Source organism: Nansenia antarctica (genome assembly GCF_963989245.1).
Source record: "Nansenia antarctica genome assembly, chromosome: 19".
Taxonomy (NCBI): domain Eukaryota; kingdom Metazoa; phylum Chordata; class Actinopteri; order Argentiniformes; family Microstomatidae; genus Nansenia; species Nansenia antarctica.
Window position 1 is genome coordinate 17114341 of NC_137692.1, and position 12330 is coordinate 17126670.

The window sequence follows — 12330 nt, forward strand, 5'->3', positions numbered from 1 at the left end:
GATGTTCAATAAAGCCCCTTTCACACATAGTTCCCTGTAAATTACATGGAATCCCAACCCGGGTCCGCCAGTGATTTTCACCGTTCACACATGAGCTAAATGCCCTTCGATTACCGGGTTGTGCCTTTTCACACATGTCAATGGCATTCCCGGGTTTGCACGAGCTACTTGAATCACGCATTCAACTGGATGCAGAACTGGAACATAGTAGAAGTTAATTCGAACAAGACAGGTGCATGAGACTGCCATATACCATATATATATATCTGCCATATATCATACCTCCGTTTTATATGTATTTATAATCATATTTTTCACATTAATTTAACAGCGAGTCAACTCGTATTATGCTTACCATCACCAAGTTCGCTCACCAACTAGCTCTTGATTACCGTTGATATAAACATACTATACTAGTCCAAAAGCACAGTATGGGAGAACTTGGTGATGGTAAGTATATTATGAGTTAACTCAATTAGACATATTGCTGACTGGAAATGCCACTGATGTGCACTGCGTAAACATATCACAAATGTGCATTTGATAAGTAAGCTAGCTAAGTAAGTAGGGTTGTAACGATACACTCAACTAATGATTCGATGCGATTCACGATACTGGGTTCACGATACTGGGTTCACGACACGATTTTCTCACTATTTGTTTTTACAAAATGAGATTGAAGACAAATTATGACAGAAAAAAAATATTTTAGTTATTTCCTATACTAATACTGTATTTTCTTAAATAATATATTTTCTTTATTTGAATGAATGGTCTTTATTGTCATTGCTATAGTACAGGTACCAAACAACGAAATTTAGGAGGGGTGGCTCCCCTGGTGCTAGGAAAGAAAAAAAACAAAAAAAAACACAAGAAGGGAAGGAGCTGGTTTACATAAATAAAGGCTATGTACACTATCCACTATACTATACTGTACAGATAGACGACTAGGGTTGTCATATTGCACATAGCGTTATTGCACATTCATTTGAAGTGTCGCAGTTTGCAGGCTAGAAATGTACATATTTGTGCCTCAGCACTACACCTGATTTTTTCAGTCCAGCAGCTGCCATCAATCCGTCCAGACTGTCCAGGGCCCAGAACCTAGGTCTTTGCTGTGTTCAGGGCCTGGATGGCCCTGGGGTAGAAGCTGAGCTTCAGTCTGTTTGTCCTTGCGGCCATGGTCCTGTACCGCCTTTTCGAGGGCAGCCGGGTAAAGTGTTCGTACCCAGGGTGGGTTGGGTCTCTGGAGATCTTGGAGGCCTTCCTGAGACAGCGTGTGTTGTACAGCTCTTCCAGAGAGGGGAGGGGGGCGCCGGTGATCTTCTGGGCTGTTCTCACGACTCTCTGTAGCGCATTTCTCTCCGCGGTTGTGCAGCTGGAGAACCAGATTTCTGAGGTAGAGTATAACTACAATAGGGTATAACATCCAAAGTGTTATTCTTTTGCCCTGTTTTCTCTAAGAATGTCCAGGGGTTTTCTAGCTGCAGACACAGGCCCACATTACACTCCACTGCTCCTCTTGCAGAGTGCACTGTCGTCGCCCCATGCTGGCTCTCTGGGTTTTGTCTTTTGGGTGGTTTGGTAAGACTAGATGATCTTTGGTAAGACTAGATGATCTTTGGTAAGACTAGATGGTCTTTGGTAAGACTAGATGATCTTTGTGACATTTCACCTATGTACACAAACTCACAAAAGTATAAAAACACTGCTCGTAAAAACACCAGTAAAACATGCTCGGTCGTAATGACGCTTCTCCCTTCAAATGTCCTCAGCTCTCCATTCACGTGCTTTGAGTTACCATAATAATCATACGCGTGTTAATGCTGTCGGTTTAAAAAGAGTATTGCGATTCGTTTTTCATTTCACCAATTTGAAATGTCTCATATTTGCATTGATAATTAATCGCGATGCATCGTTACATCCCTATAAGTAAGTAATCTAGCTAACTATGATTGGAAATGAAGTAGTATGCAGTTGTGGAATTATATTTATCAGTACTTTGGCTGATGTGATGTGGGTTAACTAGACAACTCTGTAACATCAGCGGTAGTGTGAGAAACTACTCGCTGTGATTGGTTAACTTGTTCCACGTGAAAACGTCTTGCGTCAGACATACGTAACGCTTCACGTGTCTGACTGGGCAATGTTCAGGCTTCTGTTCACACCTAAGCCTTCCCTCTAAATTCCATGGAATTATACAAGGTCCTGACCAGGGTAATTGCCTGAGAGAATTTCCCTGTACAGTCTCGTTCACACATACCCCATACCAGGTAAATTCCATGGAATGTACTGGGAAGGCTTGTATGTGTGAAAGGGGTTCAACATATAGGTATGATTAATACTTGCTTTGTTACACCTGAATTCAGTTGTTTAAAGCATTATCATCCATCAAATTGTCTTTAACATTTGGCCAGTCACACAATCGATATTAAAAACAATGTTATACTTGTAATAGTGAAGCGCTGCGTCTGAATAGGCCCCATAGTCAGATCTACTGTATTTGGGCGTCTGCACAAGTCTCATTTGACTACTTTCACTATGTACCATAATGTATACAATCCACATCTATATGCAGAAAAACTGGCCTTTCACTGTCATAAAAAAGATATAAGTCAAGCGCTTTAAGTACCGGCTTTTCCTCTTACTTGGGGGCAAACGCTTGAATGGAAACTTAACTGGGCTCAAACGAATGACATAAAACCACAATTCTGTGGAGAGAAAAGAGCCTCAGTGTCTTCCAATCTCACTTTCATGTCTTCAAAAGGGTGTCAGAGAGTGTCAGATTTGAGGAGGTGTTGAATCTCTTACTCTTTAAAACTTGTAATCCGCTCAGGGAGCCTACGGCAGAAACAACCCCAAACACAAGCACGCACGAACGCACGCACACACGCGCACACACACACACACATGCACACACACGTACGTACATACAGACTCACACCTGTGTACACACACACACACACACACACACCTCGTGTGACATGTGAAAAGGACAGGATACTACCATGCATGCTGGCACAGATTTAGCACACTGTTTTAAAGTCCATGACCTCAGGCAAAAAACAAGTAGTCATAAACATTAACACCAACAGCTAAGTCTTATCATAAGTCTGTATCATAAACTGAAATTAGTACTTTTAATTTTGAATGACACCTGTCATGTTATGTTATGTCTTATAAAAAAGCTTTGTCTAAGCCTTCTTTAAAACAATAAAACAACATAACCAATATCAGCACTGACACACAGTTAAAGATCCAGTATGTAACATCCAAGCTATCTAAAAGCTTCCTAACGGTTGTAATGACGATGTTAAATCCGCAGCGATCAGGGAATTAGATCCCTTGAAAGAAATACTTCATCTATGAACGGCTATTTTGGTCTGGAAAAAGCGCTTTCTAAAATGGAGTGTCGTATCCGACACTGGATTTGCATATGAACATGTTACTGCCAGGAGTGTCCTAGGGGAGCAGACTCACCCATTTGAACTTCTCTGTCTCTGGTGGCCGCCTCTTCGAATCGTGCTGCACACATGCAGAAACACAACGGCTAATGTCCGACACAAGTCCATTTTGGGGAGTTTATATTATTATTATTATTAGAGAGGATGTTGTTGTTTGGAAACCGTGGTGGCAGATTTCCCACAAATGTACGCACTCAAGTCAGCTCAGACGGAGAACGAAAGCTGACATATTCCAAAGGTAAAGTAAGAGTGGCTGGGTGTCTCTCTCATTACCCAAAACCCCAAAGTCTGATTGTTCCTCTCCAACCCCGAGCTCTCAATTATATAATAGCACCTTCAATCGGAGGACTCATTTGTCGTAATCTGAGTTTTTCTGTGTCCGACGTCTTCAAATAAATACGAGACACGCCTCGTGTCACCTTACCCATGAAATTATGCTTGAAATCTCAAATTGTGTGTGTGTGTGGGGGGGGGGGGGGGGGAGGGGGTCCAATCAAAAGTTCAATTATGTAAATGGAGATCTGGAGTGTTTGGAACAATGGAGTGGGGGGACGAGACAAAAGGCTGGAACCGGAGAGGCAGCCGAGTGTACAGTGGAAATACATTAACATACAAAGGAAATATCGCATTACTGTTGTAATCACATAGAGGAGACCCCTTTTCAAACAGAAATGGAGGGGGGGGGGGTGGGGGGACAAGTCTGAGACCTGCTTTGGAAATCAGGTCTCATAGAGGGACTGTGTGTGTGTGTGTGTGTGTGTGTGTGTGTGTGTGTTGGCACTACAGCTCAAAGGCCATGGCAGCCTGATGAGGTACTAATGTAGGCCCTGCACTCAGGAGCGGGATGGAGAGGCTTCACATACCACGGCTGCACAGCACAGGAACATGAAGAGCCTTGTGGTTACTTTCTAACCAACTCTAAATGGATTCCTAGTCCCTATTCCCTGGACACGTTGTGTTTGGATCTTAGAGGATTAAAGAGGTATTAACAATATGGTGTCAGCTCCACCCTTGACCTCTGTAAGGCTATGTTGAGTAGTATTACTTACACATTCAGTTTCCCAATCCCCTCAGATCTACGCAAGTGTCTGGCAGGCTAGTGGTTGACGTCAAATCGGTCATACTGTAGGACCACTTTGGGAACGGTCTGTACACAAACCGCAAGGTCAAATGTATACGCATTCTATACTATGTGGTCACATGTAGTCATTTCACCAAGGAACTAATGTCAAGAGATTGCACGTCACTAAATAATTGAATGAAGCTTTCATGTCAGGTTTCGTCTGTAGGAATGTGAGAAACACAGAGACACATCCTCCTATATAGGACAGTACCTAAGGGCCAAGTGGAGCCTTACAGAGGTTGGCTTCCCTAAACGGAATGTACCAGAAAGAAACAGCGTTATGCATTACCAGCCCTACAGTACTACGCTCTTCAGGCATAGCCATGCAAAACAGAGTCAAAAAGGAGGGGGGGTTTTGAACTAAAATGAAACCTTTCCTGAAAAAAACTAAACACACAAAAAAAAAAAAATTTGGAGGAGGCGAAGACAAGAAGGTGGCGGTGCCAGTGTGCTCAGCGCTCGCTCGCTCTGCGAACGTGTAACACGAGGCATAATGCGGTGTAAGCGCTGGCTTTAGCTTGTCACAGAGGAGGCAGCGGCATTACCCACACTCACGCCTGTGCAAATTAGCTTTGGCTGCGAAATAGGCAGGGGTGGCTGCCGACAGTATGGAGGCTGGGATCCTGTTAGGGACAACAACACAACACCACCACCGGCGACAGCATCTGTGCTTTCTACACGCCGCCGCCCGCCATGGACTGTCTCTGTCTCTCTCTGTCTCTCTTAAGAGGCGTTCAGGAACAATCTCAAGCATGAAAGAAAGATCAGAATCAGATCAGAGAGAATCAGAATCAGATCAGAATCAGAATTGAATTTTATGACATCAATGCAGAGTAAGATTCTTGGGTTCAGGTTCATTCGACATTCGCATCGCAGCAAAATACGAAATCAATAATAAATTAAGCAGGATATAAAAATGATATAAAGGATATAAAAACAACAATCAATAATATATGATGAACGTCAATAGTAGCAACATCAGCAATAATAGAATAAAGTAATTGCAGCAGAATGCAAATCAACAATAATGGAATAAGTAATAGCAGCAGAGTTCAAGTCAGCATTATTATTATTATTATTATTATTATTATTATTATTATTAATGTAATCAACATTACGGGAAGTTCAAGTAATAGTCAGGTTGTGCAGTTCTAGTAGGTAGTGTTCAAGTAATCAGGTAGTCATAATATACATTGTTAATGCAGTGGCGGGGTATGAGGGGGGGACAGTCTTTTGCCTTATGCCAGTGCAGATCACATCTCATCAAAAACTAAAAACACAGGCGTTAACTCGGCCACCCTGGTCTGTGTGGATCTGAAACAGGGCGTCCAAACCCTCCTCTCGGCCCACCTGCTTCTCTCACCTCCAACTCTTCCACCTCCTCCTCTGAAGTCAGACAGACATTAAAGCGAGAGGTTTAGGACGGGGGGGCCTCTCATAAATCTATACGCCATTAATCTCCTCTAACTGCCGTCTTCAACAAACAAATTAGGGGTGCAAGAGTTCACCGATCGGCCCGTGATAACGCAGCCATTTATCAATTAATCTAAGCTTCGGCGCAAAAACTCATTAAGGAGGCACTTCCAGAATTATGTCGGGCAGGTAAAGAGGGAGGGGGACTCGACACATAGTCGTTGCCCCCCACTCCCCGACGCAGACACCATTGTCCAGAGCCGCGTGGACTCAAGTGATGAGGGGGGTGATAGTGAAGCCAATTAAAATGAACATAATTACAAAGTCACCCCTGTGACGCCAGGGCCTGATCAGAATAAGCATGCATCAACAGACAGGAGAGGGCCTCCGCTAGACTGGGCTACGGGCTAACGGACTGGGGGTGGGGGGGGGTCGGGTGAGAGGAACAGTGAGGATAGTAGAGAGAAAAAAGTAAAGTACAAGAGAGTATAGATGAGAGAAGAAAAGATGAAAGAGTGGAGGAGGAGGGGAGAGAGGAGAGGCAAGGTGATCGATACAGCGTTGCCCTGTTTACACACGATCAAACACCTGGGACCCATAAAGGAGATGAGAGGGAAACACAAACACACACACTCAGGCTAATGGCCGACAGGTCACATGGCTCTCTCTCTACCAGAGAACTGGCTGAGGTGGAAGAAAAGAACCTGTTCGCACCTTGTCAAAAGCCACTACAAAACTGGGGCGCTTGGGTGGCGTAGCGGGTTAAGCGCTGACCATGTAACCGCAGGGTCCCCGGTTCGATTCCGGCCTGCATGTCATCCCTCCTCTCTCTCTCACCCATCCTTCCTGTCTAAATCTTCACTGTAATCTGTCAATAAAAATGAAAAATATGAGTGGGACTGCCCCACTCAGAAAAAATTACTTTAAACTAACTTTTAAAAAAGCACTACAATAAAACTAATAGATGGCAGGTGGTTGCTGGTTTCAATCCCAGACCGTAACAGTGGGTCGGACACATCTTCAGCCTTCGGAGCGAATGAATAACAGTGGAGAACCCATGTTCCTTCAGAAGCAAGGACACACACACCTGCATACCTTAGTAGCCCTATCCTGGAGAGGGAACAGAGGGAGGGGAGGGATGGAGCTAGAGGGCTTTATAACCAGGTAATTAAAGCCTTATCATTCCTCCTCCTCCTCCTCCTCCTCTCTCTCTCTCTCTCTCTCTCTCTCTCTCTCTCTCTCTCTCTCTCTCTCTCTCTCTCTCTCTCTCTCTCTCTCTCTCTCTCTCTCTCTCTCTCTCTCTCTCTCTCTCTCTCTCTCTCTCTCTCTCTCTCTCTCTCTCTCTCCTCTCTCTCTCTCTCTCTCTCTCTCTCTCTCTCTCTCTCTCACACACACACACCGATTTGACAGACAAATCACTCAGACTAATTTGTAAGGCACTTCCAAGGTCTTTTTTTTTTTTAAACAGCAAGAGAGCGATTGGTTTAATTCAATTAAAATATGGCAGTGGCCACTTAAGGTTGAAGGAGGGAGATGTAGTGGGCCTGTGTGTGTCTGTCTGTGTGTGTGTGTGTGTGTGTGTGTGTGTGTGTGGGAGGGGGGGTCCTGGGATAATAATGCTGGGAGTGGGGTACACTGATCAGGTGGTTGGGATATAGTTGACCAGCACCCCCACCCAGACATCCCCCCCCAGCCCGCTCCCTCACCCCTCCGACCCACACACACCTGTATGAGTGGGAGAAGCTTAGGGGCCAGATTAAGCTAAAGTTACCCCCTCCGTCCGCCATGTCATTCAAACCCTCGGCCTGTATGGCCGGCGTACAGGGGGAGACACAAAGCGCCTTTCTGACCATCCCCATAAACCCCATTAGTCTGCTATACCCTCAGAGCAACTCTCCTAGAGAAACCTCCCCTGGCCAGACATCAAACATGGAGGATTAGCAGATACCCCCCCCCCACCACCGCCCGCCCGCCCGCCCGCCCCCGCCCCCCCCACCTCTCAAATTAGCGGCCGGGGAAACTTCTCTTCAACTCAAACAGGTCCTCTTTCTGGAGATTACACTGCAATTTGTTTTCATTTTGCTCTCCCCATCTCCATCGTTTTTTTTACTCCCTTTTCTTTTCCTTTGCTTCTCTCTCTCTCTTCTTCTCTTCTACTGCTGCTCCAAAAAAGCTTGTGCGGTAATCCCTGGCAGATAAAACTAAGGATTTACCATAGGAAGATTACAGAGGCGCTTTGCGGAGCCTTTTACACCAGTCGGCGTGGGTATTGGGGAGAGCTCTTCAAGTGCTTAACTCATGAACTGAACACGCACCAACAGAGGAGGAGCAGGATAATGATAGCGGCATTACTGTAACTGGATCAAAATACCAACTCAGGAGAACACCCCGGCTCCTGTCTATGGAGCACCACTGACAGGAAACAGTGTAATACATCATCACATTCAAAGGGAATTAGTCATTATCTTAATGTATCAGTGCAAATCCCATTTATTGACAGTTAAAGATGAAAAAACATGACTAATCAGTGGAGTTGTATCCCCCTTTCTGAATGAAAGACATTCGCTCTGATACAAAACGAGGTAAAGCCGTACCAATCAACCTAGAAAGACCCTTACAACGAAACATCTACATATCCTGCAGCACGTTGTCTAATCGTGACGTAGATCCAGTCTGGAAAGATCGTAGATAATCCGAATATAAGTGATACCTTAGGAGAGAGTCACCTGAAAGGCCTCCAAAAGACAGCACACACAAAGAGTGTGCGTGGTGTCTTGTCTGGCCAGGTGTAGACGGAGAACAACAACCGCTTCCGGAGAGTTAAAACTCTGACATTCTGAACAAGGCCAGAGGAAGGGATCAACCCCTCTGAGGAGACGCGTCCTCCAAATCTTCTAAAACTTTGTCTAACTTTTATTTATTTCTTTGTACCAAAAGAAGGACGGTGAGGATTAAAGGCAGTGAAGGCATGGCTGACCCGTGGCTCGCTGGTCTCTCCCTCCCTCTCCAACGACCCCGCCCCCCCGCCCTCCCTCCCCCTCCCTCTCCACCCCGCCACTCACTCACTCTCTCGCCGTGACAGGCGTACCCTACAGCGCTGACTTGGACAGACCGGCCACTCTTGTTACTGGGGCCTTAGAGTCTCTAAAACCCTGAGCCAGGATTGGACCTCCTCTCCCACCATCTCCTATATCACCCAGCTCACAAAGAGCAAAGAATGGTGGGGGGGGGGGGGGGGGGGTATGCCAGGGGGAGATGGGGGCTGAGGAGGACTAACTTACCTTAGCCCTTAACCCCCGAGGATTAGTCTCCTAATATTACACATCTTATGGAGAGAGAGGCCATAGGGGCTGTGGGGGGATGAAGGATACACTGGGGCCTTTACATTAGGGAGGCTTGGCGGGGTACTGCCTGGACCGCCACCCTGCACACCACACCAGCCTGAGTACTGCTCCTATATCAGAGTACTGCTCCTATACCAGCCTGAGTACTGTTCCTATATCCGAGCGACACCTAGGTCTAGTGGTCAGTACTAGCGACCGCGGTCCACACATCATGCTTCTACCTCATCTGTCTCAACTACTCACGGAACTGTCCGATCACTGAAACAGCACCTGAACTCAACTGTCCCCGTAATAACAGTACCGCGCTGTGTGATCCAGAACCAGACTAGTACTTCAACTGAGCTGCCCTCAGGCGTATGACAGGGAGGCCACATACAGATGGGAGGGGGTCAAAGAGGAGGGAGCAGAAGAGATAGAAGGGGTTGCATTAAGGTGGGGGGTGGGGTGAGAGGGAGAGAAGAGAAACAGGAGGTAAGGCGAGGGAGAGACAGAAGAGACTAATAGGAGAGAGGGACAGGAGAAGAGAAGAGATGAGGGTGCAACAGAAGAAGTTGGGGAAAGAGGAGAGGACAGGAAAGAGGGGGGGGAGACAGGTCTTGAAAAGAGTGATGGCAGTAATATTTTCACGGCCCTCACTCCCCCCCCCCCCACCCTACAAAAACACAATTCTTCTCTGCAACCTCAGCAAACTTCACAATGTCAGGACTGCCACGAACCCTGGTGAAAGCTAATTAAGAAATATCTCAGCCTTCTGCGAACTCAATTAAATAATGTTAATTTATTCTAATTTCAATTTACACATGGGCTGCGCTGCGGAAGGGCCTAGAAAACAAAGGCGGCGAATGAAAGGAGCGCCCTGGCCTCGGCCTCCCTGTGTGCGTGCTCTCGGCTCCTGTGATACACTCTTTAATTTGGGCCTTTGATTAATTTGAATAATCACAGAACCTTTTATGAGAGGGGAAAAAATAAACATACCTCTCCTGTGGTTCACTTTGCCACCCCTTTGCAGGACACAGTGTATGAGGGTGTGTGTGTGTGTGGGTGTGTGTGCGTGTGTGTGTGTGTGCGTGTGTGTGTGTGTGTGTGTGTGTGCGTGTGTGTGTGTGTGTGCGTGTGTGTGTGTGTGCGTGTGTGTGTGTGTGCGCGCGCGTACATGAGACTTTTTTAAGGCTTCACTTAAACGCCTGTGCTCAAAGTTTACGATCTCAGTTCAATCGCGGAAATCTTTCCCCCAAGTCTTTATGTAAAATATTCATATAATATAACAACCTTCTTTGTTCAAACTTTTTCCCCTATATTGGCAGACTTGACTTTTTCTTCATATGAAAATAAGGCAAGTGATTCATGAACCGGAAACTGATGAAAATCCAGAGATCAGAGCATTTAAGTGTAGAGTCTGACTTAACACTGGGAAGGAGAGGCGTCGGATGGAGAGAGCAAGGCGGAGGAGGAACGGGAGGAGGAGCGAGGGATCGCTGGAGGGCAGGGAGGGGTGAAATCACCCCCGGGGGGGGAGATCGAATGAATCGGGACAGATGAATCTCACGGCCCCGCGACGGAAACTTCTCTGTTCATTTAAATTAATCCTTCAGACATTTCTTCTTTCCTTCCAACGGATGCAAAACTTGAACTCAACACACTCTGGAATCTCCATTTCACTGTCCTGGATGACACGGAGAACAGAGCAGAGAAACAGACTGGGGCGCACAGAGTGAGGAAGACATAGATTAGAAAGGTGTCGACAAACAGTGTTGGGACTGTTCACTGTGAGGAACGCTCCACAGCCTGAAACCTCCTCCTCATCAAGGCTGAGCCATTGAGGTTCAGTTCTATGTTGCAAAGGATCTTGGGATACCACCAGCATGACTATGATGGCACCTCAGTCTAGGAAATACAGGCCTACTGCCAATACAGTGTTTTGTGTCTGTATTATGGCCAATGATGGGTGTGTCCAGTAATAGTACTGTATATGTATTGCAGTAGAGGCTGGTGGAGGTAGAAATTGGAGGATGGGCTCATTGTAATGAGGAACGGTATCAAAGACACATACGCAAAACACAGCCTATGACAAACACATTTAACAGATGTACCTCATTGTAATGCCCTCAAAATGAGCCGTAATACATTCACGGGATTGCAATAGTGTCTACGTGGAGACTAAGCATTCGTTGAGGGTAAAGCAAGTTCAAAGTAGAACGCTGTGAGCACTCGGGTAACAATCACATTCTAGATGTAGCCTTACAACGTGCAGAGACTAAATGAACGCAGACCACATGTCCAAGATGTCCTGATTTGCTACAGTCTGTTGTTGAAGTGGCTGCTTTAATACAATGTCGGGGCATATACATGCATAAGTAGCAATGTTGGAACAATGTTGGAACATTAAATATAGGATTTATGCAGAAACTAGAAATGACTTTAGCTAAGCCTCAGCCAAATTACTGTGATCTATTTCTCACACACATATATCTGATATATGTAAAACGCAACATTATAATCTCTTTGCAGGGCATAGACTTGATTTTATTCAACAAAACAGGATTGGATTTTTGCCTGACCCTTCAGGGAAAGTTGTAAATGCATATATGGCGTGCTGTTTTTCAATATTTCAATTTCTTTTCACATTTTGAGATTAGCACTACGGGTTTCCTTATCATGGGCCTTACCCGCCCTCACCCCTCATAACACAGAACATACATAGATATTCGCAGAAACACAAGACACGCACAGATAGACAAGCACAGGTTAACTATGTTTCGCTAACTATGTTTACCCCTTGGGGCACTATGGAATCTACGCTAATGCAAAATACACATACATGCACACACCGACAGTCCCGTCACATCCATACGTTGGTACCTCTTCAGCCCAGTGTGGGAATGTCTCCCCTACTAATCCTCTCTGACTCCATATACTCAAAGGTCATCTTACAGTCTGTGTGTGTGTGTGTGTGTGTGTGTGTGTGTATGTGTGTGAGTGAGAGAGA

General features: G+C 45.6%; 1 protein-coding gene across 1 annotated transcript in view; it reads right to left on the reverse strand.

The window, feature by feature from the left end:
* The window catches only part of ehbp1 (EH domain binding protein 1), a 143230-nt gene that overhangs the window by 55518 nt on the left and 75382 nt on the right, over positions 1-12330 (reverse strand).